Source organism: Somniosus microcephalus, chromosome 17 (assembly GCF_052327205.1).
Source record: "Somniosus microcephalus isolate GS21.2 chromosome 17, FLI_Smic_1.0, whole genome shotgun sequence".
NCBI classification, from domain to species: domain Eukaryota; kingdom Metazoa; phylum Chordata; class Chondrichthyes; order Squaliformes; family Somniosidae; genus Somniosus; species Somniosus microcephalus.
In genome coordinates this window covers 2826971-2850818 of record NC_141003.1, presented here as the reverse complement: position 1 = coordinate 2850818, position 23848 = coordinate 2826971, and positions in this window count along the sequence as shown.

The window sequence follows — 23848 nt, the reverse complement described above, 5'->3', positions numbered from 1 at the left end:
ACTCTTTTAATACTCTGCTGCAATACTCTGTTAATGCACTGCTCTGTTACTCTGTTAATACACTGCTGTGTTAATCTGTTAATACACTGCTGTGTTACTCTTTTAATACACTGCTGTGTTACTCTTTTAATACACTGCTGCATTACTCTGTTAATACACAACTGTGTTACTCTGTTAATACACCGCTGTGTTGCTCCATTAATACACTGCTGTTTTATTCTGTTAATACTCTGCTGTATTGCTCTTTTAATACACTGCTGTATTACTCTGTTAATCCACTGCTGTATTACTCTGTTAATACACTGCTGTATTACACTGTTAATACACTGCTGCATTACTCTGTTAATACACTGCTGTATTACTCTGTTAATACACCGCTGCATTACTCTGTTAATACACTGCTGTGTTACTCTGTTAATACACTGCTGCATTACTCTGTTAATACACTGCTGCATTACTCTTTTAATACACTGCTGTGTTACTCTGTTAATACACTGCTGTGTTACTCTGTTAATACACTGCTGTGTTACTCTGTTAATACACTGCTGCATTACTCTGTTAATACACTGCTGCGTTACTCTTTTAATACACTGCTGTGTTACTCTGTTAATACACTGCTGCATTACTCTGTTAATACACTGCTGTGTTACTCTGTTAATACACTTCTGCATTACTCTGTTAATACACTGCTGCATTACTCTGCTAATACACTGCTGTGTTACTCTGTTAATACACTGCTGTATTACTCTGTTAATACACCGCTGCATTACTCTGTTAATACACTGCTGTGTTACTCTGTTAATACACTTCTGCATTACTCTGTTAATACACTGCTGCATTACTCTGCTAATACACTGCTGTGTTACTCTGTTAATACACTGCTGTATTACTCTGTTAATACACCGCTGCATTACTCTGTTAATACACTGCTGTGTTACTCTGTTAATACGCCGCTGTGTTATTCTTTTAATACACCGCTGCATTACTCTGTTAATACACTGCTGTGTTACTCTGTTAATTCACTGCTGCATTACTCTTTTAATAGACTGCTGTATTACTCTTTTAATACACTGCTGTATTACTCTGTTAAGACACTGCTGTATTACTCTGTTAATACACTGCTGTATTACTCTATTAATACACCGCTGCATTACTCTGTTAATACACTGCTGTGTTACTCTGTTAATACTCCGCTGTGTTACTCTGTTAATATACCGCTGTGTTACTCCATTAATACACTGCTGTGTTATTCTTTTAATACACCGCTGCATTACTCTGTTAATACACTGCTGTGTTAATCTGTTAATACACTGCTGCATTATTCTGTTAATACACTGCTGCATTACTCTGTTAATACACTGCTGTATTACTCTTTTAATACACTGCTGTATCACTCTGTTAATACACTGCTGTATTACTCTGTTAATACACTGCTGTATTACACTGTTAATACACTGCTGCATTACTCTGTTAATACACTGCTGTGTTACTCTGTTAATACACTGCTGTATTACTCTGTTAATACACTGCTGCATTACCCTGTTAATACACTGCTGTGTTACTCTGTTAATACGCCGCTGTTTTACTCTGTTAATATACTGCTGTGTTACTCCATTAATACACCGCTGTGTTTTTCTTTTAATACACCGCTGCATTACTCTGTTAATACACTGCTGTGTTACTCTGTTAATACACTGCTGCATTACTCTGTTAATACACTGCTGCATTACTCTTTTAATACACTGCTCTGTTACACTGTTAATTCACTGCTGTTTTACTCTTTTAATACACTGCTCTGTTACTCTTTTAATACTCTGGCTGTGTTACGCTGTTAATACTCTGCTGCATTACTCTGTTAATACACTGCGGTGTTACTCTGTTAATACACTGCTGTGTTACTCTGTTAATACACCGCTGTGTTACTCCATTAATTCACTGCTGTGTTACTGTTAATAAACCGCAGTGTTACTCTGTTAATACTCCCACTGTTTTACTGCATTAATACACTGCTGTGTTATTCTGTTATACACCGCTGTGTTACTCTGTCAATACAATGCTGTGTTACTCTGTTAATACACCGCTGCATTACTCAATTAATACACTGCTGTGTTACTCTGTTAATACACTGCTGTGTTACTCTGTTAACACACTGCTGTATTACTCTATTAATACACTGCTGCATTTCTCTGTTAATACACTGCTGCATTTCTCTGTTAATACACTGCTGCATTACTCTGTTAATACACTGCTGTGTTACTCTGTTAATACACTGCTGTATTACTCTGTTAATGCACCGCTGCATTACTCTGTTAATACACCGCTGTGTTACTCTGTTAATACACCGCTGAGTCAGTCCATTAATACACTGCTGCATTACTCTGTTAATACACCGCTGTGTTACTCTGTTAATACACCGCTGAGTCAGTCCATTAATACACTGCTGTATTACTCTTTTAATACACTGCTGTATTACAGAGTAATACAGCAGTGTATTAAAAGAGTAATACAGCAGTGTATTAATGGACTGACTCAGCGGTGTATTAACAGAGTAAACACAGCGGTGTATTAACAGAGTAATGCAGCAGTGTATTAATGGACTGACTCAGCGGTGTATTAACAGAGTAACACAGCGGTGTATTAACAGAGTTAATGCAGCGGTGCATTAACAGAGTAATACAGCAGTGTATTAACAGAGTAACACAGCAGTGTATTAACAGAGTAATGCAGGCAGTGTATTAACAGAGAAATGCAGCAGTGTATTAACAGAGAAATGCAGCAGTGTATTAATAGAGTAATACAGCAGTGTGTTCAACAGAGTAACACAGCAGTGTATTAACAGAGTAACACAGCAGTGTATTAATTGAGTAATGCAGCGGTGTATTAACAGAGTAACACAGCATTGTATTGACAGAGTAACACAGCGGTGTATAACAGAATAACACAGCAGTGTATTAATGCAGTAAAACAGTGGAGTATTAACAGAGTAACACTGCGGTTTATTAACAGTAACACAGCAGTGAATTAATGGAGTAACACAGCGGTGTATTAACAGAGTAACACAGCAGTGTATTAACAGAGTAACACCGCAGTGTATTAACAGAGTAATGCAGCAGAGTATTAACAGCGTAACACAGCAGAGTATTAAAAGAGTAACAGAGCAGTGTATTAAAAGAGTAAAACAGCAGTGAATTAACAGTGTAACAGAGCAGTGTATTAAAAGAGTAATGCAGCAGTGTATTAACAGAGTAATGCAGCAGTGTATTAACAGAGTAACACAGCAGTGTATTAACAGAGTAATGCAGCGGTGTATTAAAAGAAAAACACAGCGGTGTATTAATGGAGTAACACAGCAGTATATTAACAGAGTAAAACAGCGGCGTATTAACAGAGTAACACAGCAGTGTATTAACAGGGTAATGCAGCAGTGTATTAACAGAGTAATACAGCAGTGTATTAACAGAGTAACACAGCAGTGTATTAACAGAGTAATGCAGCAGTGTATTAACAGTGTAATACAGCAGTGTATTAACAGAGTAATACAGCAGTGTATTAACAGAGTGATACAGCAGTGTATTAAAAGAGTAATACAGCAGTGTATTAACAGAGTAATGCAGCAGTGTATTAACAGAATAATGCAGCAGTGTATTAACAGATTAACACAGCAGTGTATTAACAGAGTAATGCAGCGGTGTATTAAAAGAATAACACAGCAGTGTATTAATGGAGTAACACAGCGGTATATTAACAGAGTAACACAGCGGAGTATTAACAGAGTAACACAGCAGTGTATTAACAGAGTAATGCAGCGGTGTATTAATAGAGTAATACAGCAGTGTATTAACAGAGTAATACAGCAGTGTCTTAACAGAGTAATACAGCAGTGTATTAAAAGAGTAATACAGCAGTCTATTAAAAGAGTAATGCAGCAGTGAATTAACAGAGTAACACAGCAGTGTATTAACAGAGTAATGCAGCGGTGTATTAAAAGAATAACACAGCGCGTATTAACAGAGTAACACAGCAGTGTATTAACAGAGTAATGCAGCGGTGTATTAACAGAGTAATACAGCAGTGTATTAACAGAGTAACACAGCAGTGTATTAGCAGAGTAATGCAGCAGTGTATTAACAGAGTAATGCAGAAGTGTATTAACAGAGTAACACAGCAGTGTATTAACAGAGTAATGCAGCGGTGTATTAACAGAGTAATACAGCAGTGTATTAACAGAGTAACACAGCAGTGTATTAGCAGAGTAATGCAGCAGTGTATTAACAGAGTAATGCAGAAGTGTATTAACAGAGTAACACAGCAGTGTATTAACAGAGTAATGCAGCAGTGTATTAACAGAGTAACACAGCAGTGTATTAAAAGAGTAACGCAGCAGTGTATTAACAGAGTAATGCAGCAGTGTTATTAACAGAGTAACACAGCAGTGTATTAACAGAGTAACACAGCAGTGTATTAACAGAGTAACACAGCAGTGTATTAAAAAGAGTAATGCAGCAGTGTATTAACAGAGTAATGCAGCAGTGTATTAACAGAGTAAACACAGCAGTGTATTAACAGAGTAATGCAGCGGTGTATTAACAGAGTAATACAGCAGTGTATTAACAGAGTAATGCAGCAGTGTATTAACAGTGTAATACAGCAGTGTATTAACAGAGTAATACAGCAGTGGATTAACAGAGTAATACAGCAGTGTATTAAAAGAGCAATACAGCAGTGTATTAACAGAATAAAACAGCAGTGTATTAATGGAGCAACACAGCGGTGTATTAACAGAGTAACACAGTTGTGTATTAACAGAGTAATGCAGCAGTGTATTAAAAGAGTAACACAGCAGTGTATTAAAAGAGTAACACAGCAGTGTATTAACAGATTAACACAGCAGTGTATTAACAGAGTAACAGAGCAGTGCATTAACAGAGTATTGCAGCAGAGTATTAAAAGAGTAACACAGCAGTGTACTAACAGAGTAACACAGCAGTGTATTAAAAGAGTAACACAGCAGTGTATTAACAGAGTAACAGAGCAGTGTATTAACAGAGTAACAGAGCAGTGTATTAACACAGCAGTGTATTAACAGAGTAACAGGGCAGTGTATTAACAGAGTAATACAGCAGTGTATTAACAGAGTAACAGAGCAGTGTATTAAAAGAGTAATGCAGCAGTGTATTAACAGGGTAACATTGCAGTGTAGTAATGGAGTAACATAGCAGAGCATTAACAGCATAACAGTGCAGTGTATTAATGGAGTAACACAGCAGTGAATTAACAGTGTAACAGAGCAGTGTATTAATGGAGTAACACAGCAGTGTATTAACAGAGCAACACAGCGGTGTATTAACAGAGTAACACAGCAGTGTATTAAAAGAGTAATGCAGCAGTGTATTAACAGAGTAATGCAGCAGTGTATTAACAGAGTAACACAGCAGTGTATTAATAGAGTAATGCAGCGGTGTATTAAAAGAAAAACACAGCGGTGTATTAATGGAGTAAAACAGCGGTATATTAACAGAGTAAAACAGCGGCGTATTAACAGAGTAACACAGCAGTGTATTAACAGGGTAATGCAGCGGTGTATTAACAGAGTAACACAGCAGTGTATTAACAGTGTAATGCAGCAGTGTATTAACAGAGTAATGCAGCAGTGTATTAACAGTGTAATACAGCAGTGTATTAACAGAGTAAAACAGCAGTGTATTAAAAGAGTAATACAGCAGTGTATTAACAGAGTAATGCAGCAGTGTATTAACAGAATAATGCAGCAGTGTATTAATGGAGTAACACAGCGGTATATTAACAGAGTAACACAGCGGAGTATTAACAGAGTAACACAGCAGTGTATTAACAGAGTAATGCAGCGGTGTATTAAAAGAATAACACAGCAGTGTATTAATGGAGTAACACAGCGGTATATTAACAGAGTAACACAGCGGAGTATTAACAGAGTAACACAGCAGTGTATTAACAGAGTAATGCAGCGGTGTATTAAAAGAATAACACAGCAGTGTATTAATGGAGTAACACAGCGGTATATTAACAGAGTAACACAGCGGAGTATTAACAGAGTAACACAGCAGTGTATTAACAGAGTAATGCAGCGGTGTATTAATAGAGTAATACAGCAGTGTATTAAAAGAGTAATACAGCAGTGTATTAATGGACTGACTCAGCGGTGTATTAACAGAGTAACACAGCGGTGTATTAACAGAGTAATGCAGCAGTGTATTAATGGACTGACTCAGCGGTGTATTAACAGAGTAACACAGCGGTGTATTAACAGAGTAATGCAGCGGTGCATTAACAGAGTAATACAGCAGTGTATTAACAGAGTAACACAGCAGTGTATTAACAGAGTAATGCAGCAGTGTATTAACAGAGAAATGCAGCAGTGTATTAACAGAGAAATGCAGCAGTGTATTAATAGAGTAATACAGCAGTGTGTTAACAGAGTAACACAGCAGTGTATTAACAGAGTAACACAGCAGTGTATTAATTGAGTAATGCAGCGGTGTATTAACAGAGTAACACAGCATTGTATTGACAGAGTAACACAGCGGTGTATAACAGAATAACACAGCAGTGTATTAATGCAGTAAAACAGTGGAGTATTAACAGAGTAACACTGCGGTTTATTAACAGTAACACAGCAGTGAATTAATGGAGTAACACAGCGGTGTATTAACAGAGTAACACAGCAGTGTATTAACAGAGTAACACCGCAGTGTATTAACAGAGTAATGCAGCAGAGTATTAACAGCGTAACACAGCAGAGTATTAAAAGAGTAACAGAGCAGTGTATTAAAAGAGTAAAACAGCAGTGAATTAACAGTGTAACAGAGCAGTGTATTAAAAGAGTAATGCAGCAGTGTATTAACAGAGTAATGCAGCAGTGTATTAACAGAGTAACACAGCAGTGTATTAACAGAGTAATGCAGCGGTGTATTAAAAGAAAAACACAGCGGTGTATTAATGGAGTAACACAGCAGTATATTAACAGAGTAAAACAGCGGCGTATTAACAGAGTAACACAGCAGTGTATTAACAGGGTAATGCAGCAGTGTATTAACAGAGTAATACAGCAGTGTATTAACAGAGTAACACAGCAGTGTATTAACAGAGTAATGCAGCAGTGTATTAACAGTGTAATACAGCAGTGTATTAACAGAGTAATACAGCAGTGTATTAACAGAGTGATACAGCAGTGTATTAAAAGAGTAATACAGCAGTGTATTAACAGAGTAATGCAGCAGTGTATTAACAGAATAATGCAGCAGTGTATTAACAGATTAACACAGCAGTGTATTAACAGAGTAATGCAGCGGTGTATTAAAAGAATAACACAGCAGTGTATTAATGGAGTAACACAGCGGTATATTAACAGAGTAACACAGCGGAGTATTAACAGAGTAACACAGCAGTGTATTAACAGAGTAATGCAGCGGTGTATTAATAGAGTAATACAGCAGTGTATTAACAGAGTAATACAGCAGTGTCTTAACAGAGTAATACAGCAGTGTATTAAAAGAGTAATACAGCAGTCTATTAAAAGAGTAATGCAGCAGTGAATTAACAGAGTAACACAGCAGTGTATTAACAGAGTAATGCAGCGGTGTATTAAAAGAATAACACAGCGGCGTATTAACAGAGTAACACAGCAGTGTATTAACAGAGTAATGCAGCGGTGTATTAACAGAGTAATACAGCAGTGTATTAACAGAGTAACACAGCAGTGTATTAGCAGAGTAATGCAGCAGTGTATTAACAGAGTAATGCAGAAGTGTATTAACAGAGTAACACAGCAGTGTATTAACAGAGTAATGCAGCGGTGTATTAACAGAGTAATACAGCAGTGTATTAAAAGAACAATACAGCCGTGCATTAACATCGTAACACAGCAGTGTATTAACAGAGTATTGCAGCAGAGTATTAACAGAGTAACACAGCAGAGTATTAAAAGAGTAACAGAGCAATGTATTAACAGAGTAAAACAGCAGTGAATTAACAGAGTAACAGAGCAGTGTATTAATGGAGTAACACAGCAGTGTATTAACAGAGTAATGCAGCAGTGTATTAACAGAGTAACAGAGCAGTGTATTAACAGAGTAATACAGCAGTGTATTAACAGTGTAATACAGCAGTGTATTAACAGAGTAATACAGCAGTGTATTAACAGAATAACACAGCAGTGAGTGCATTAATGGAGCAATACAGCAGTGTATTAACAGAGTAACACAGCGGTGTATTAACAGAGTAACACAGCAGTGTATTAACAGAGTAATGCAGCGGTGTATTAACAGAATAACACAGCAGTGTATTAATGGAGTGACACAGCGGTGTATTAACAGAGTAACACAGCAGTGTATTAATGGACTGACACAGCGGTGTATTAACAGAGTAACACAGCAGTGTATTAACAGAGTAACACCGCAGTGTATTAACAGAGTAATGCAGCAGAGTATTAACAGCGTAACACAGCAGAGTATTAACAGAGTAACAGAGCAGTGTATTAAAAGAGTAAAACAGCAGTGAATTAACAGTGTAACAGAGCAGTGCATTAACAGAGTAACAAAGCAGTGTATTAACAGAGTAACAGAGCAGTGTATTAACGGAGTAACAGAGCAGTGTATTAACAGAGTAACACTGCAGTGTATTAACACAGTAATACAGCAGTGTATTAAAAGAGTAATGCAGCAGTGTATTAACAAAGTAACAGAGCAGTGTATTAACAGAGTAACAGAGCAGTGTATTAAGAGAGTAACACAGCAGAGTCTTAACAGAGTAACACAGCAGTGTATTAAAAGAGTAACGCAGCAGTGTATTAACAGAGTAATGCAGCAGTGTATTAACAGAGTAACACAGCAGTGTATTAACAGAGTAACACAGCAGTGTATTAACAGAGTAACACAGCAGTGTATTAAAAGAGTAATGCAGCAGTGTATTAACAGAGTAATGCAGCAGTGTATTAACAGAGTAACACAGCAGTGTATTAACAGAGTAATGCAGCGGTGTATTAACAGAGTAATACAGCAGTGTATTAACAGAGTAATGCAGCAGTGTATTAACAGTGTAATACAGCAGTGTATTAACAGAGTAATACAGCAGTGGATTAACAGAGTAATACAGCAGTGTATTAAAAGAGCAATACAGCAGTGTATTAACAGAATAAAACAGCAGTGTATTAATGGAGCAACACAGCGGTGTATTAACAGAGTAACACAGTTGTGTATTAACAGAGTAATGCAGCAGTGTATTAAAAGAGTAACACAGCAGTGTATTAAAAGAGTAACACAGCAGTGTATTAACAGATTAACACAGCAGTGTATTAACAGAGTAACAGAGCAGTGCATTAACAGAGTATTGCAGCAGAGTATTAAAAGAGTAACACAGCAGTGTACTAACAGAGTAACACAGCAGTGTATTAAAAGAGTAACACAGCAGTGTATTAACAGAGTAACAGAGCAGTGTATTAACAGAGTAACAGAGCAGTGTATTAACACAGCAGTGTATTAACAGAGTAACAGGGCAGTGTATTAACAGAGTAATACAGCAGTGTATTAACAGAGTAACAGAGCAGTGTATTAAAAGAGTAATGCAGCAGTGTATTAACAGGGTAACATTGCAGTGTAGTAATGGAGTAACATAGCAGAGCATTAACAGCATAACAGTGCAGTGTATTAATGGAGTAACACAGCAGTGAATTAACAGTGTAACAGAGCAGTGTATTAATGGAGTAACACAGCAGTGTATTAACAGAGCAACACAGCGGTGTATTAACAGAGTAACACAGCAGTGTATTAAAAGAGTAATGCAGCAGTGTATTAACAGAGTAATGCAGCAGTGTATTAACAGAGTAACACAGCAGTGTATTAATAGAGTAATGCAGCGGTGTATTAAAAGAAAAACACAGCGGTGTATTAATGGAGTAAAACAGCGGTATATTAACAGAGTAAAACAGCGGCGTATTAACAGAGTAACACAGCAGTGTATTAACAGGGTAATGCAGCGGTGTATTAACAGAGTAATACAGCAGTGTATTAACAGAGTAACACAGCAGTGTATTAACAGTGTAATGCAGCAGTGTATTAACAGAGTAATGCAGCAGTGTATTAACAGTGTAATACAGCAGTGTATTAACAGAGTAAAACAGCAGTGTATTAAAAGAGTAATACAGCAGTGTATTAACAGAGTAATGCAGCAGTGTATTAACAGAATAATGCAGCAGTGTATTAATGGAGTAACACAGCGGTATATTAACAGAGTAACACAGCGGAGTATTAACAGAGTAACACAGCAGTGTATTAACAGAGTAATGCAGCGGTGTATTAAAAGAATAACACAGCAGTGTATTAATGGAGTAACACAGCGGTATATTAACAGAGTAACACAGCGGAGTATTAACAGAGTAACACAGCAGTGTATTAACAGAGTAATGCAGCGGTGTATTAAAAGAATAACACAGCAGTGTATTAATGGAGTAACACAGCGGTATATTAACAGAGTAACACAGCGGAGTATTAACAGAGTAACACAGCAGTGTATTAACAGAGTAATGCAGCGGTGTATTAATAGAGTAATACAGCAGTGTATTAACAGAGTAATACAGCAGTGTCTTAACAGAGTAATACAGCAGTGTATTAAAAGAGTAATACAGCAGTGTATTAATGGACTGACTCAGCGGTGTATTAACAGTGTAACACAGCGGTGTATTAACAGAGTAATGCAGCAGTGTATTAATGGACTGACTCAGCGGTGTATTAACAGAGTAACACAGCGGTGTATTAACAGAGTAATGCAGCAGTGTATTAACAGAGTAACACAGCAGTGTATTAACAGAGTAATGCAGCGGTGTATTAAAAGAAAAACACAGCGGTGTATTAATGGAGTAACACAGCAGTATATTAACAGAGTAAAACAGCGGCGTATTAACAGAGTAACACAGCAGTGTATTAACAGGGTAATGCAGCAGTGTATTAACAGAGTAATACAGCAGTGTATTAACAGAGTAACACAGCAGTGTATTAACAGAGTAATGCAGCAGTGTATTAACAGTGTAATACAGCAGTGTATTAACAGAGTAATACAGCAGTGTATTAACAGAGTGATACAGCAGTGTATTAAAAGAGTAATACAGCAGTGTATTAACAGAGTAATGCAGCAGTGTATTAACAGAATAATGCAGCAGTGTATTAACAGATTAACACAGCAGTGTATTAACAGAGTAATGCAGCGGTGTATTAAAAGAATAACACAGCAGTGTATTAATGGAGTAACACAGCGGTATATTAACAGAGTAACACAGCGGAGTATTAACAGAGTAACACAGCAGTGTATTAACAGAGTAATGCAGCGGTGTATTAATAGAGTAATACAGCAGTGTATTAACAGAGTAATACAGCAGTGTCTTAACAGAGTAATACAGCAGTGTATTAAAAGAGTAATACAGCAGTCTATTAAAAGAGTAATGCAGCAGTGAATTAACAGAGTAACACAGCAGTGTATTAACAGAGTAATGCAGCGGTGTATTAAAAGAATAACACAGCGGCGTATTAACAGAGTAACACAGCAGTGTATTAACAGAGTAATGCAGCGGTGTATTAACAGAGTAATACAGCAGTGTATTAACAGAGTAACACAGCAGTGTATTAGCAGAGTAATGCAGCAGTGTATTAACAGAGTAATGCAGAAGTGTATTAACAGAGTAACACAGCAGTGTATTAACAGAGTAATGCAGCGGTGTATTAACAGAGTAATACAGCAGTGTATTAAAAGAACAATACAGCCGTGCATTAACATCGTAACACAGCAGTGTATTAACAGAGTATTGCAGCAGAGTATTAACAGAGTAACACAGCAGAGTATTAAAAGAGTAACAGAGCAATGTATTAACAGAGTAAAACAGCAGTGAATTAACAGAGTAACAGAGCAGTGTATTAATGGAGTAACACAGCAGTGTATTAACAGAGTAATGCAGCAGTGTATTAACAGAGTAACAGAGCAGTGTATTAACAGAGTAATACAGCAGTGTATTAACAGTGTAATACAGCAGTGTATTAACAGAGTAATACAGCAGTGTATTAACAGAATAACACAGCAGTGAGTGCATTAATGGAGCAATACAGCAGTGTATTAACAGAGTAACACAGCGGTGTATTAACAGAGTAACACAGCAGTGTATTAACAGAGTAATGCAGCGGTGTATTAACAGAATAACACAGCAGTGTATTAATGGAGTGACACAGCGGTGTATTAACAGAGTAACACAGCAGTGTATTAATGGACTGACACAGCGGTGTATTAACAGAGTAACACAGCAGTGTATTAACAGAGTAACACCGCAGTGTATTAACAGAGTAATGCAGCAGAGTATTAACAGCGTAACACAGCAGAGTATTAACAGAGTAACAGAGCAGTGTATTAAAAGAGTAAAACAGCAGTGAATTAACAGTGTAACAGAGCAGTGCATTAACAGAGTAACAAAGCAGTGTATTAACAGAGTAACAGAGCAGTGTATTAACGGAGTAACAGAGCAGTGTATTAACAGAGTAACACTGCAGTGTATTAACACAGTAATACAGCAGTGTATTAAAAGAGTAATGCAGCAGTGTATTAACAAAGTAACAGAGCAGTGTATTAACAGAGTAACAGAGCAGTGTATTAAGAGAGTAACACAGCAGAGTCTTAACAGAGTAACACAGCAGTGTATTAAAAGAGTAACGCAGCAGTGTATTAACAGAGTAATGCAGCAGTGTATTAACAGAGTAACACAGCAGTGTATTAACAGAGTAACACAGCAGTGTATTAACAGAGTAACACAGCAGTGTATTAAAAGAGTAATGCAGCAGTGTATTAACAGAGTAATGCAGCAGTGTATTAACAGAGTAACACAGCAGTGTATTAACAGAGTAATGCAGCGGTGTATTAACAGAGTAATACAGCAGTGTATTAACAGAGTAATGCAGCAGTGTATTAACAGTGTAATACAGCAGTGTATTAACAGAGTAATACAGCAGTGGATTAACAGAGTAATACAGCAGTGTATTAAAAGAGCAATACAGCAGTGTATTAACAGAATAAAACAGCAGTGTATTAATGGAGCAACACAGCGGTGTATTAACAGAGTAACACAGTTGTGTATTAACAGAGTAATGCAGCAGTGTATTAAAAGAGTAACACAGCAGTGTATTAAAAGAGTAACACAGCAGTGTATTAACAGATTAACACAGCAGTGTATTAACAGAGTAACAGAGCAGTGCATTAACAGAGTATTGCAGCAGAGTATTAAAAGAGTAACACAGCAGTGTACTAACAGAGTAACACAGCAGTGTATTAAAAGAGTAACACAGCAGTGTATTAACAGAGTAACAGAGCAGTGTATTAACAGAGTAACAGAGCAGTGTATTAACACAGCAGTGTATTAACAGAGTAACAGGGCAGTGTATTAACAGAGTAATACAGCAGTGTATTAACAGAGTAACAGAGCAGTGTATTAAAAGAGTAATGCAGCAGTGTATTAACAGGGTAACATTGCAGTGTAGTAATGGAGTAACATAGCAGAGCATTAACAGCATAACAGTGCAGTGTATTAATGGAGTAACACAGCAGTGAATTAACAGTGTAACAGAGCAGTGTATTAATGGAGTAACACAGCAGTGTATTAACAGAGCAACACAGCGGTGTATTAACAGAGTAACACAGCAGTGTATTAAAAGAGTAATGCAGCAGTGTATTAACAGAGTAATGCAGCAGTGTATTAACAGAGTAACACAGCAGTGTATTAATAGAGTAATGCAGCGGTGTATTAAAAGAAAAACACAGCGGTGTATTAATGGAGTAAAACAGCGGTATATTAACAGAGTAAAACAGCGGCGTATTAACAGAGTAACACAGCAGTGTATTAACAGGGTAATGCAGCGGTGTATTAACAGAGTAATACAGCAGTGTATTAACAGAGTAACACAGCAGTGTATTAACAGTGTAATGCAGCAGTGTATTAACAGAGTAATGCAGCAGTGTATTAACAGTGTAATACAGCAGTGTATTAACAGAGTAAAACAGCAGTGTATTAAAAGAGTAATACAGCAGTGTATTAACAGAGTAATGCAGCAGTGTATTAACAGAATAATGCAGCAGTGTATTAATGGAGTAACACAGCGGTATATTAACAGAGTAACACAGCGGAGTATTAACAGAGTAACACAGCAGTGTATTAACAGAGTAATGCAGCGGTGTATTAAAAGAATAACACAGCAGTGTATTAATGGAGTAACACAGCGGTATATTAACAGAGTAACACAGCGGAGTATTAACAGAGTAACACAGCAGTGTATTAACAGAGTAATGCAGCGGTGTATTAAAAGAATAACACAGCAGTGTATTAATGGAGTAACACAGCGGTATATTAACAGAGTAACACAGCGGAGTATTAACAGAGTAACACAGCAGTGTATTAACAGAGTAATGCAGCGGTGTATTAATAGAGTAATACAGCAGTGTATTAACAGAGTAATACAGCAGTGTCTTAACAGAGTAATACAGCAGTGTATTAAAAGAGTAATACAGCAGTGTATTAATGGACTGACTCAGCGGTGTATTAACAGTGTAACACAGCGGTGTATTAACAGAGTAATGCAGCAGTGTATTAATGGACTGACTCAGCGGTGTATTAACAGAGTAACACAGCGGTGTATTAACAGAATAATGCAGCGGTGCATTAACAGAGTAATACAGCAGTGTATTAACAGAGTAACACAGCAGTGTATTAACAGAGTAATGCAGCAGTGTATTAACAGAGAAATGCAGCAGTGTATTAACAGAGAAATGCAGCAGTGTATTAATAGAGTAATACAGCAGTGTGTTAACAGAGTAACACAGCAGTGTATTAACAGAGTAACACAGCAGTGTATTAATTGAGTAATGCAGCGGTGTATTAACAGAGTAACACAGCATTGTATTGACAGAGTAACACAGCGGTGTATAACAGAATAACACAGCAGTGTATTAATGCAGTAAAACAGTGGAGTATTAACAGAGTAACACTGCGGTTTATTAACAGTAACACAGCAGTGAATTAATGGAGTAACACAGCGGTGTATTAACAGAGTAACACAGCAGTGTATTAACAGAGTAACACCGCAGTGTATTAACAGAGTAATGCAGCAGAGTATTAACAGCGTAACACAGCAGAGTATTAAAAGAGTAACAGAGCAGTGTATTAAAAGAGTAAAACAGCAGTGAATTAACAGTGTAACAGAGCAGTGTATTAAAAGAGTAATGCAGCAGTGTATTAACAGAGTAATGCAGCAGTGTATTAACAGAGTAACACAGCAGTGTATTAACAGAGTAATGCAGCGGTGTATTAAAAGAAAAACACAGCGGTGTATTAATGGAGTAACACAGCAGTATATTAACAGAGTAAAACAGCGGCGTATTAACAGAGTAACACAGCAGTGTATTAACAGGGTAATGCAGCAGTGTATTAACAGAGTAATACAGCAGTGTATTAACAGAGTAACACAGCAGTGTATTAACAGAGTAATGCAGCAGTGTATTAACAGTGTAATACAGCAGTGTATTAACAGAGTAATACAGCAGTGTATTAACAGAGTGATACAGCAGTGTATTAAAAGAGTAATACAGCAGTGTATTAACAGAGTAATGCAGCAGTGTATTAACAGAATAATGCAGCAGTGTATTAACAGATTAACACAGCAGTGTATTAACAGAGTAATGCAGCGGTGTATTAAAAGAATAACACAGCAGTGTATTAATGGAGTAACACAGCGGTATATTAACAGAGTAACACAGCGGAGTATTAACAGAGTAACACAGCAGTGTATTAACAGAGTAATGCAGCGGTGTATTAATAGAGTAATACAGCAGTGTATTAACAGAGTAATACAGCAGTGTCTTAACAGAGTAATACAGCAGTGTATTAAAAGAGTAATACAGCAGTCTATTAAAAGAGTAATGCAGCAGTGAATTAACAGAGTAACACAGCAGTGTATTAACAGAGTAATGCAGCGGTGTATTAAAAGAATAACACAGCGGCGTATTAACAGAGTAACACAGCAGTGTATTAACAGAGTAATGCAGCGGTGTATTAACAGAGTAATACAGCAGTGTATTAACAGAGTAACACAGCAGTGTATTAGCAGAGTAATGCAGCAGTGTATTAACAGAGTAATGCAGAAGTGTATTAACAGAGTAACACAGCAGTGTATTAACAGAGTAATGCAGCGGTGTATTAACAGAGTAATACAGCAGTGTATTAACAGAGTAACACAGCAGTGTATTAGCAGAGTAATGCAGCAGTGTATTAACAGAGTAATGCAGAAGTGTATTAACAGAGTAACACAGCAGTGTATTAACAGAGTAATGCAGCAGTGTATTAACAGAGTAACACAGCAGTGTATTAAAAGAGTAACGCAGCAGTGTATTAACAGAGTAATGCAGCAGTGTATTAACAGAGTAACACAGCAGTGTATTAACAGAGTAACACAGCAGTGTATTAACAGAGTAACACAGCAGTGTATTAAAAGAGTAATGCAGCAGTGTATTAACAGAGTAATGCAGCAGTGTATTAACAGAGTAACACAGCAGTGTATTAACAGAGTAATGCAGCGGTGTATTAACAGAGTAATACAGCAGTGTATTAACAGAGTAATGCAGCAGTGTATTAACAGTGTAATACAGCAGTGTATTAACAGAGTAATACAGCAGTGGATTAACAGAGTAATACAGCAGTGTATTAAAAGAGCAATACAGCAGTGTATTAACAGAATAAAACAGCAGTGTATTAATGGAGCAACACAGCGGTGTATTAACAGAGTAACACAGTTGTGTATTAACAGAGTAATGCAGCAGTGTATTAAAAGAGTAACACAGCAGTGTATTAAAAGAGTAACACAGCAGTGTATTAACAGATTAACACAGCAGTGTATTAACAGAGTAACAGAGCAGTGCATTAACAGAGTATTGCAGCAGAGTATTAAAAGAGTAACACAGCAGTGTACTAACAGAGTAACACAGCAGTGTATTAAAAGAGTAACACAGCAGTGTATTAACAGAGTAACAGAGCAGTGTATTAACAGAGTAACAGAGCAGTGTATTAACACAGCAGTGTATTAACAGAGTAACAGGGCAGTGTATTAACAGAGTAATACAGCAGTGTATTAACAGAGTAACAGAGCAGTGTATTAAAAGAGTAATGCAGCAGTGTATTAACAGGGTAACATTGCAGTGTAGTAATGGAGTAACATAGCAGAGCATTAACAGCATAACAGTGCAGTGTATTAATGGAGTAACACAGCAGTGAATTAACAGTGTAACAGAGCAGTGTATTAATGGAGTAACACAGCAGTGTATTAACAGAGCAACACAGCGGTGTATTAACAGAGTAACACAGCAGTGTATTAAAAGAGTAATGCAGCAGTGTATTAACAGAGTAATGCAGCAGTGTATTAACAGAGTAACACAGCAGTGTATTAATAGAGTAATGCAGCGGTGTATTAAAAGAAAAACACAGCGGTGTATTAATGGAGTAAAACAGCGGTATATTAACAGAGTAAAACAGCGGCGTATTAACAGAGTAACACAGCAGTGTATTAACAGGGTAATGCAGCGGTGTATTAACAGAGTAATACAGCAGTGTATTAACAGAGTAACACAGCAGTGTATTAACAGTGTAATGCAGCAGTGTATTAACAGAGTAATGCAGCAGTGTATTAACAGTGTAATACAGCAGTGTATTAACAGAGTAAAACAGCAGTGTATTAAAAGAGTAATACAGCAGTGTATTAACAGAGTAATGCAGCAGTGTATTAACAGAATAATGCAGCAGTGTATTAATGGAGTAACACAGCGGTATATTAACAGAGTAACACAGCGGAGTATAAACAGAGTAACACAGCAGTGTATTAACAGAGTAATGCAGCGGTGTATTAAAAGAATAACACAGCAGTGTATTAATGGAGTAACACAGCGGTATATTAACAGAGTAACACAGCGGAGTATTAACAGAGTAACACAGCAGTGTATTAACAGAGTAATGCAGCGGTGTATTAAAAGAATAACACAGCAGTGTATTAATGGAGTAACACAGCGGTATATTAACAGAGTAACACAGCGGAGTATTAACAGAGTAACACAGCAGTGTATTAACAGAGTAATGCAGCGGTGTATTAATAGAGTAATACAGCAGTGTATTAACAGAGTAATACAGCAGTGTCTTAACAGAGTAATACAGCAGTGTATTAAAAGAGTAATACAGCAGTGTATTAATGGACTGACTCAGCGGTGTATTAACAGAGTAACACAGCGGTGTATTAACAGAGTAATGCAGCAGTGTATTAATGGACTGACTCAGCGGTGTATTAACAGAGTAACACAGCGGTGTATTAACAGAGTAATGCAGCAGTGCATTAACAGAGTAATACAGCAGTGTATTAACAGAGTAACACAGCAGTGTATTAACAGAGTAATGCAGCAGTGTATTAACAGAGAAATGCAGCAGTGTATTAACAGAGAAATGCAGCAGTGTATTAATAGAGTAATACAGCAGTGTGTTAACAGAGTAACACAGCAGTGTATTAACAGAGTAACACAGCAGTGTATTAATTGAGTAATGCAGCGGTGTATTAACAGAGTAACACAGCATTGTATTGACAGAGTAACACAGCGGTGTATAACAGAATAACACAGCAGTGTATTAATGCAGTAAAACAGTGGAGTATTAACAGAGTAACACTGCGGTTTATTAACAGTAACACAGCAGTGAATTAATGGAGTAACACAGCGGTGTATTAACAGAGTAACACAGCAGTGTATTAACAGAGTAACACCGCAGTGTATTAACAGAGTAATGCAGCAGAGTATTAACAGCGTAACACAGCAGAGTATTAAAAGAGTAACAGAGCAGTGTATTAAAAGAGTAAAACAGCAGTGAATTAACAGTGTAACAGAGCAGTGTATTAAAAGAGTAATGCAGCAGTGTATTAACAGAGTAATGCAGCAGTGTATTAACAGAGTAACACAGCAGTGTATTAACAGAGTAATGCAGCGGTGTATTAAAAGAAAAACACAGCGGTGTATTAATGGAGTAACACAGCAGTATATTAACAGAGTAAAACAGCGGCGTATTAACAGAGTAACACAGCAGTGTATTAACAGGGTAATGCAGCAGTGTATTAACAGAGTAATACAGCAGTGTATTAACAGAGTAACACAGCAGTGTATTAACAGAGTAATGCAGCAGTGTATTAACAGTGTAATACAGCAGTGTATTAACAGAGTAATACAGCAGTGTATTAACAGAGTGATACAGCAGTGTATTAAAAGAGTAATACAGCAGTGTATTAACAGAGTAATGCAGCAGTGTATTAACAGAATAATGCAGCAGTGTATTAACAGATTAACACAGCAGTGTATTAACAGAGTAATGCAGCGGTGTATTAAAAGAATAACACAGCAGTGTATTAATGGAGTAACACAGCGGTATATTAACAGAGTAACACAGCGGAGTATTAACAGAGTAACACAGCAGTGTATTAACAGAGTAATGCAGCGGTGTATTAATAGAGTAATACAGCAGTGTATTAACAGAGTAATACAGCAGTGTCTTAACAGAGTAATACAGCAGTGTATTAAAAGAGTAATACAGCAGTCTATTAAAAGAGTAATGCAGCAGTGAATTAACAGAGTAACACAGCAGTGTATTAACAGAGTAATGCAGCGGTGTATTAAAAGAATAACACAGCGGCGTATTAACAGAGTAACACAGCAGTGTATTAACAGAGTAATGCAGCGGTGTATTAACAGAGTAATACAGCAGTGTATTAACAGAGTAACACAGCAGTGTATTAGCAGAGTAATGCAGCAGTGTATTAACAGAGTAATGCAGAAGTGTATTAACAGAGTAACACAGCAGTGTATTAACAGAGTAATGCAGCGGTGTATTAACAGAGTAATACAGCAGTGTATTAAAAGAACAATACAGCCGTGCATTAACATCGTAACACAGCAGTGTATTAACAGAGTATTGCAGCAGAGTATTAACAGAGTAACACAGCAGAGTATTAAAAGAGTAACAGAGCAATGTATTAACAGAGTAAAACAGCAGTGAATTAACAGAGTAACAGAGCAGTGTATTAATGGAGTAACACAGCAGTGTATTAACAGAGTAATGCAGCAGTGTATTAACAGAGTAACAGAGCAGTGTATTAACAGAGTAATACAGCAGTGTATTAACAGTGTAATACAGCAGTGTATTAACAGAGTAATACAGCAGTGTATTAACAGAATAACACAGCAGTGAGTGCATTAATGGAGCAATACAGCAGTGTATTAACAGAGTAACACAGCGGTGTATTAACAGAGTAACACAGCAGTGTATTAACAGAGTAATGCAGCGGTGTATTAACAGAATAACACAGCAGTGTATTAATGGAGTGACACAGCGGTGTATTAACAGAGTAACACAGCAGTGTATTAATGGACTGACACAGCGGTGTATTACAGAGTAACACAGCAGTGTATTAACAGAGTAACACCGCAGTGTATTAACAGAGTAATGCAGCAGAGTATTAACAGCGTAACACAGCAGAGTATTAACAGAGTAACAGAGCAGTGTATTAAAAGAGTAAAACAGCAGTGAATTAACAGTGTAACAGAGGCAGTGCATTAACAGAGTAACAAAGCAGTGTATTAACAGAGTACAGAGCAGTGTATTAACGGAGTAACAGAGCAGTGTATTAACAGAGTAACACTGCAGTGTATTAACACAGTAATACAGCAGTGTATTAAAAGAGTAATGCAGCAGTGTATTAACAAAGTAACAGAGCAGTGTATTAACAGAGTAACAGAGCAGTGTATTAACACAGCAGTGTATTAACAGAGTAACAGAGCAATGTATTAACAGAGTAACAGAGCAGTGTATTAACACAGCAGTGTATTAACAGAGTAACAGAGCAGTGTATTAACAGAGTAATACAGCAGTGTATTAACAGAGTAACAGAGCAGTGTATTAACAGGAGTAACACAGCGGTGCATTAACATAGTAACACAGCAGTGTATTCCCAGAGTAACACAGCAGTGTATTAACAGGGTAACATTGCAGTGTAGTAATGGAGTAACATAGCAGAGCATTAACAGTATAACAGTGCAGTGTATTAATGGAGTAACACAGCAGTGAATTAACAGTGTAACAGAGCAGTGTATTAACAGAGTAACACAGCGGTGTATTAACAGAGTAACACAGCAGTGTACTAAAAGAGTAATGCAGCAGTGTATTAACAGAGTAATGCAGGCAGTGTATTAACAGAGTAACACAGCAGTGTATTAACAGAATAATGCAGCGGTGTATTAAAAGAAAAAACACAGCGGTGTATTAATGGAGTAACACAGCGGTATATTAACAGAGTAAAACAGCGGCGTATTAACAGAGAAACACAGCAGTGTATTAACAGAGTAATACAGCAGTGTATTAACAGAGTAACACAGCAGTGTATTAACAGAGTAATGCAGCAGTGTATTAACAGTGTAATACAGCAGTGTATTAACAGTGTAATACAGCAGTGTATTAACAGAGTAATACAGCAGTGTATTAAAAGAGCAATACAGCAGTGTATTAACAGAATAAAACAGCAGTGTATTAATGGAGCAACACAGCGATGTATTAACAGAGTAACACAGTGGTGTATTAACAGAGTAAAACAGCAGTGTATTAACAGAGTAATGCAGCGGTGTATTAACAGAATAACACAGCAGTGTATTAATGGAGTAACACAGTGGTGTATTAACAGAGTAACACAGCGGTCTGTTAACAGAGTAACACAGGCAGTGTATTAACAGAGTAAAGCAGCGGTGTATTAACAGAGTAATACAGCAGTGTATTAACAGAATAATTCAGCGGTGTATTAAAAGGAGTAACACAGCAGTGTATTAACAGAGTAACACAGCAGTGTATTAACAGAGTAATGCAGCAGTGTATTAGCAGAGTAATACAGCAGTGTATTGACAGAGTAACACAGCGGAGTATTAAAAGAGTATCACAGCAGTGTATTAACAGAGTAACACAGCAGTGTATTAACAGAGTAATGCAGCAGTGTATTAACAGAGTAACACAGCAGTGTATTAACAGAGTAATGCAGCGGTGTATTAACAGAGTAACACAGCAGTGTATTGACAGAGTAACACAGCGGTGTATTAAACAGAGTATCACAGCAGTGTATTAACAGAGTAATACAGCAGTGTATTAAAAGAGTAATACAGCAGTGTATTAACAGAGTAATGCAGCAGTGTATTAACAGATTAACACAGCAGTGTATTAAGAGAGTAATGCAGCGGTGTATTAAAAGAATAACACAGCAGTGTATTAATGGAGTAACACAGCGGTATATTAACAGAGTAACACAGTGGAGTATTAACAGAGTAACACAGCAGTGTATTAACAGAGTAATGCAGCAGTGCATTAACAGAGTAATACAGCAGTGTATTAACAGAGTAATACAGCAGTGTATTAACAGAGTAATACAGCAGTGTATTAAAAGAGTAATACAGCAGTCTATTAAAAGAGTAATGCAGCAGTGTATTAACAGAGTAACACAGCAGTGTATTAACAGAGTAATGCAGCGGTGTATTAAAAGAATAACACAGCGGCGTATTAACAGAGTAACACAGCGGTGTATTAACAGAGTAATACAGCAGTGTATTAACAGAGTAACACAGCAGTGCATTAGCAGAGTAATGCAGCAGTGTATTAACAGAGTAATGCAGAAGTGTATTAACAGAGTAACACAGCAGTGTATTAACAGAGTAATGCAGCGGTGTATTAACAGAGTAATACAACAGTGTATTAACAGAGTAATACAGCAGTGTATTAACAGCATAATACAGCAGTGTATTAACAGAGTAATGCAGGCAGTTTTTTAACAGAGTAACACAGCAGTGTATTAATGGAGGTAACACAGCGGTGTATTAACAGAGTAACACAGCGGTGTATTAATAGAAACACAGCAGTATATTAACAGAGTAATGCAGCAGAGTATTAACAGAATAACACAGCAGTGTAGTAACAGAGTAACACAGCAGTGTATTAAGAGAGTATTGCAGCAGAGTATTAACAGAGTAACACAGCAGAGTATTAAAAGAGTAACAGAGCAATGTATTAACAGAGTAAAACAGCAGTGAATTAACAGAGTAACAGAGCAGTGTATTAATGGAGTAAACACAGCAGTGTATTAACAGAGTAATGCAGCAGTGTATTAACAGAGTAACAGAGCAGTGTATTAACAGAGTAATACAGCAGTGTATTAACAGTGTAATACAGCAGTGTATTAACAGAGTAATACAGCAGTGTATTAACAGAATAACACAGCAGTGAGTGCATTAATGGAGCAATACAGCAGTGTATTAACAGAGTAACACAGCGGTGTATTAACAGAGTAACACAGCAGTGTATTAGCAGAGTAATGCAGCGGTGTATTAACAGAATAACACAGCAGTGTATTAATGGAGTGACACAGCGGTGTATTAACAGAGTAAAACAGCAGTGTATTAATGGGGTGACACAGCGGTGTATTAACAGAGTAACACAGCAGTGTATTAACAGAGTAATGCAGCGGTGCATTAACAGAGTAATACAGCAGTGTATTAACAGAGTAACACAGCAGTGTATTAACAGAGTAATGCAGCAGTGTATTGACAGAGTAATGCAGCAGTGTATTAACAGAGAAATGCAGCGGTGCATTAATAGAGTAATACAGCAGTGTGTTAACAGAGTAACACAGCAGTGTATTAACAGAGTCACACAGTAGTGTATTAATTGAGTAATGCAGCGGTGTATTAA